The sequence below is a fragment of the Chrysemys picta genome, chromosome 3 (genome assembly GCF_011386835.1).
Source record: "Chrysemys picta bellii isolate R12L10 chromosome 3, ASM1138683v2, whole genome shotgun sequence".
Taxonomy (NCBI): domain Eukaryota; kingdom Metazoa; phylum Chordata; order Testudines; family Emydidae; genus Chrysemys; species Chrysemys picta.
Window position 1 is genome coordinate 118387240 of NC_088793.1, and position 6000 is coordinate 118393239.

The following is a 6000-nucleotide window of genomic DNA, read 5'->3' on the forward strand; positions in this document are numbered from 1 at the left end:
CCAATGAAATTAATAGGCAGCAGGTTTAAAACAAACTAAAGGAAGTACTTCACAGAATGCACAGTCAGCCTGCGGAATTTGTTGTCAGGGAATGCTGTGAAGGCCAAAACTATAACGGGATTCAAAAAATAATTACATCCTGGAAGATAGGCCCATCAATGGCTATTAGCCAAATTTGGTCAAGGATACAACCCTATGCTATGGGTGTCCTTAGCCTCTGACTGCCAGAAGCTGGGATTAGATGGCAGGATGGATCACTCAATGAGAGCCTGTTTTGTTCATTCCCTCTGAAACATCTGGTATTGGCCACTGTCAGAAGACAGGATACTGGGCTAGATGGACCATTGGTCTGACCTGAGTATGGCCATTCTTATGTTCTTATGTTCCTTCAACTGAAATAAAAGTTACCTAGACTTGAACCTTGTGTAGTCATTTACAGCTATGCAAAGTGGATATCAAATACGATACTACCAAATCGGATTCTCTACTTACAGTGATGGTAACATTTTACAACCATTTTATACTCATTTTGCACTGGTTTATGTGACTACAGAAGATACAAAGCTTCAGAGAATCAGGCACTAGGCCGAAAGACAGGCATTCCACTTCTGCCAGCAGCCACAATACAGAAATAGCCTTTGATTTGAACTGTATGACAGTGCAATATAAGGTTCAAGCCTTCAGAGGGATATGCTGGTAGTGATATGTTATCCTGAGTGCTTCTGAAAATAGAGAGACACCACAAGTAAAATCAGTACTTTACCAGCAGACCTTCCCATGACAACCAAATGGAGAGCATTGGAAGCTAAGAAAGACCTTATTTGGGGCAAAGTAGAGCAATACACTCTTTGTGGATGGCCAACTCTTACAGGAGAGGAAGGACTTTATTGTTTCTATTTTTCATTGCGGTAATACCCAGGAGGGAGTTCTCAGTTCAGAATGATTGTTTTCTCTGGAGTATATGTGTAGTGACACCCAATGGCTTACAGGTGAGGAAGTTGGTTAAATTATACAAACATCACCAAAGTATAGTAAAAAATTTAAATGTGGCTGTAAGTTATGTTTGGTGGCCAGACACAGAACAAGATACAAAGGGAAAACAGTCAAGGTGAATTGTGAAGTAGTCACTGAAACATGAAATTGATTAATATAATTCATGGAAGTGAGCCACTAACTGATTTTGCAGAAAACAATAAACACATGCATTTAGTTGTGAGTTGTGACTGATGTTTATTCTATTTTCTGCATCCTGTATCTTTAAATGTAAGGGAGACTTCCGGCTTGCTACAGGGGCAGCTGTGAGACGGTTGCCACTTTGTGTTTCAGTTCCAATGCAGAAGGCTACATGGAGTCTTTACTTTTATTCTAAAGTACATAATCTGGACTGAACACAACAGATTTGGGGTTTTTTGTATGTGGGAAAACATACTAAAATCCAGGCTAAGCAGAGAGCATAGAGAACTGAAGTGAACGTCCTTCTCATACAGTAAAGAAAAGTTTGGTCCTGGGAATACATGAAGATGAAGTAGAATTCTATCAACCAGACATTCCTTACAACTCAAATATGTTCTGGAGCTAGAGAAACATCAGGTCCCATCCCTAAAAGGTATAAAATAATAGGAGACTGATGTACACAATATACAGCAAAATAACAAGAGAGATTACTTTGAGACTGTGAGAGAGAAAAGATTGGAAAGAAGGGGAAATCTTGTATATAGCACTCCATTATTTTCAGGATGGCACAGTCTCTGGGTTGGATAGTTTCCTTGCTCCAACAGTAGCTACTAATGTTAATACCCCTTCTCCCCCCGCTGCCTTGTTTTTCCCTTTTTGTTCAATCCAGCCATTAGCCATTATAATATCTGTCAGAAAACATGAAGGCATTCAGAGTACAGAGAAAAGGAAAGAGCTCATGAGCTATCTCAATATGCAGATGACTATTTGTTGTTTTTCTGGTACCCAAGTCATTGTCGTATCAGCTGCCTCAGACAATAAGTGGCTTTGGATCCTTCTCAAGATATGGGATGCAATGGCACAAATCAGATTCTTTTTCTGTTAGTTTGTTTCCAGCTGACATAGTTTTTCGATCTAGTGGTAGGAGTCTTATGCCCATTAAATGCTTCAGGATTGGAGTTAAATATTTAGAGGATCCAAACAACAGGAGAATAGTCTGAAACGATCACAAAGAAACCAATAGTTAGATCCATTAAGAATCTACTACTTAATTGGAATTCTCTGCTGTTATCTCTACATAGATAGATACTAAGCAGAGTAAATGATGGGGGGAAAGTATACTTCCTATTATTAGAGAAAAAAGCCATTTTCCTTCCTGTTCCACCAAGTTTATTAAAAGATCCCTTCTTGGTTGTCTCAGTGTTTATTTGCAATAGGAAGACATCAGGTCTTCAGCGAGGTATTGGTATTTTTCCACATGAATTGATAAAAGGTGAACTAGAATGCTAGTTTTAAATGGTTCTTTTGCTTGTCTCTCCTCCAATTACAGTTGCCTTCAAACAGAAGCTTCTGATACAGAGGAAATATGGGAGTTGTTTTTGTTTCAGACACTGCATACCGTATCAAAGATGCATTCACCGTACACCATTTATCAGCAATATGGTAATTCCTGGTGTTGTATGAACTACAGAATGGGTTATAAGTCTGTGTTTTTTAATGTATATATAAGAGGAATCAATATGTGGAAGATGTTTTTTCTCCAGCTCTTAAAAAAAGGCACTTGTGAAGGTGGAATTATAAAATGTAAGCCTTCTTTCAGGTGGCTCTTCTTTTGTTCCTTCTATACAGTGAAGAAAAAGCTTGAACTTATTAAATGATTTTTCCAAGAAATGCAATCAGGAGTTTAATGCAAACTCAAGAAAGTAGTTACATTTCTCAGCATTTTAGGCAGTGAAGGATTATCATAAATAGTTATTGGTGCAAGCTTATATCTAGAATCTTTCTGATCTCTTTAATTCCTGGAATGTCCCTCATTTTGAATGTTCAGCTATCTTTACATGAGGTTTAGGTTCAAGCACTAGATGGATTTAGTACTGACTTCACATACAATAGATGAATATCTGCATTGGATGGAATATCTATATCTCTACAGATAACAGATTTGCAGAGTCTCATGGTATCTAACTTAAATTTCATATCTTTTAGAAAAATATTATTGAGAGCAGAATGGTAGACAACTGTTGGGATGGGGAAAAGGTATTTAAAAACATGGAAAAATAATGGGACCACATCCTCAGCTGGTGTAAATCAGCATGAGTTCATTGATTTCAATGGAACAAACTGATCTGCAATGTCTAAGGATCAGGCCAAATGTACTAAGCGTATGAAGAAAAACAGCACTAATTTAGTATCAATGGGTTATTACATTTCTTTCAACTGGAGCAGGATAATGGTTGTGTAAAGTGTGAATAAATCACAGACAGAAACAAACTGAGACAGATTGTACACACAGAACTTCTTTTTCCTGTTTCTCACACTCTGAGCTTCATGTCATGGCTGTTACTCCCAGCATGCTCTTCAGTAATTACTTCATCTGAACACAAGGTGCTATCAGAGCAATTAGATTATTCAGCCACTAGATGGCACTTGACAGGATATAAATGTACAGAAGTCAAATGCACCATAAACTTTTACAGTTGTGATTGTCGCAACTGTTACAGTTAATTTATTGGTTTCATAAAACGTTCTTTGCTTATGAAAAGCACCACATTCCGTACTTTTGTATTATACTATATTGAACTAATTTAAAAGTGCATGTTTATTTACCCACTAAACTCCAGATTACATATAAATACTTTTGCCTATGTTAAATATATTATGTCAGTTTGGATTCTGTGCTGTGCATGCCCTCAAAGTCTAGGTGCTAAATTCCTTATGACATTTTTGTTGAGACAATTTACTACAGAACTATCAGCTATATTAAAATTAATTGCCTCAGCCATTGTTATATGTTTTTAATTTGTGTTTTTGTATTCTTGTAAAACATTGTAACAGCATCAGAACTGTTATAGTTAAGGTAGAGCATTATTTTCTGTTTAAAGATGGATTGTTTTAAGTACTTTAGAGTCCATATGCTGACTTGGATTGTCTTGATATTTGCTGTGCCTCTTGGGGGTGCTGGTTACTGTCAGTGGTCCAAATTTGGGGTCACTTGAGCACAGGGGTTCCTGAGATATAACCCCCCATAACAAACCCAGCATTTTACAAAATTATTTCATTCTTCCTACTTTTTTTGCATGCACCCGGGTCTCACATTAGGCTCTGAACCTCCCCAGACCTATCTCAGTTGCTCAGGATTTATCTCTGCTAGTGATAGCACCCACTGCCATGTGGGGAAACAATACTGAAAAAGTTATTAGGAGTAACGTTTCTAAGTTCAGGTTGGCACATGCCAAACTGATGCACCTAAAAAGTGAAATATGCATATGCAGCAAGACTAGGGACTTGTTAAAGTAAGAGTGTTTTCAGGCACTCTGTTGTCACAGTAACTGGTGGCTCAAAGTGACCTGCTGTAGTCATTGAACATCAGCTGCAGCCATGCATAGGGCTTTTGAGCCCTACCCTTGTTTTCAGAGTCTTGTGCACATTTGTTTCTTCCCGCCTTCATTCTCCAGGATCTCCCTTTTGCAGTTTTGCCTTGAGACCAAAATTTCTGGTTTAAGAGCAATATTTTAAAGTTCTCTAAACCCCACACGCAAACCCTGATTTTACTTAATAAGTATTGTCAAGGAAATCAGCATTAATTAAATAGAGGTAAGAAGAAGTACTCTATTAAGCAGTTAGGATGTAATAATGTTTCCTGCACAATGGATTTGAGCATCATCAAAGAAAAGCAATCATTTGGTCAAGAGATTACGGATACCCAGCCCTTCTAACGTGAACTGCTCATAACATTTTCAGGTTCTTATAACTTTTTCAGTGCCAAGCTAGGAAATATGGGGCTGTTGGAGTAGTGAGGGGGAATATCAGGTAGGGTAAGAATAATACATGGGATTGGTAGTATGCAGGGAGGGGAGGAGTGACTGGGGCAGAGGGATCGGAGGAGTAGGGGGAGAGGGATTGGGGCAATGGTGAGAGGAGGAGGTGTTAGGAGAGGAGTATAAATGGGGATGGGTGGTAAGGGAAGAGGTTAAGGGGCTAGGGATTGGGGGGCTTGGAGGGGATGGAGTTTAGGGGGAGTGGGAGGGGAAACTTGGGGGGGGTTGCAGCAGGATGGGGAGTATTAGGGGTCAACCCCACATTTCCCCTCCTATTTGAAGCAGTGGCATAGCGAGGAATGGAAATTTGGATGGGCCCCAATTTATGGTGGATGAGCAGTGCACCTCTCATTGCACTCCTTGCACCAACTCAGAGCACCTAACCCAGCCCTACTACAGTAACCCAGGGCAGACAGACAGGATCTGCACCACTCCCCTCCCACTGGCCACAGCACAACCCCAATGCCTATTGCAGGGATATAGGAAGACCCATCCAGAGACTCCTGACACAGGGGGGAGGCAGTGACTGACATAGACACCCCCACATCATGAATATCTGTGGTGGGGACAGGAGTAAACCCTGGGGAAGGGGGCATGCTTTCTGAGCGCAGGTGGGGGCCAGGGTGTTTTGAGATCCCTTGTGACTTTTACTGACACAGCTTGCAAAAAGGTATGCATACACCTCTCTTCATATCATACAGTCACAACTCTGCCAAGCTGCTTCACCTTATTCCACCACCCTTCAATACATCTACACCTAACACAGTGAATGCAGCTGGAATGCATGCAGATAACTGCTGGTATACAAATCTGTGGAACACACACATCAACAGGTGTATTAGTCCTTCCTCATAGCTACTTATTGTAGGTTCTTAGAACTGAAGGTCAGAAGATTCAATTAGATGTATAACACAGGCCAAAAAATCATCCAGTTGCTCCTGTATTGAGCTCAATAACTTGTGATTGACTAAAGCATCTTCCAGTAAGAACATCCAGTCTTGATTAAAAG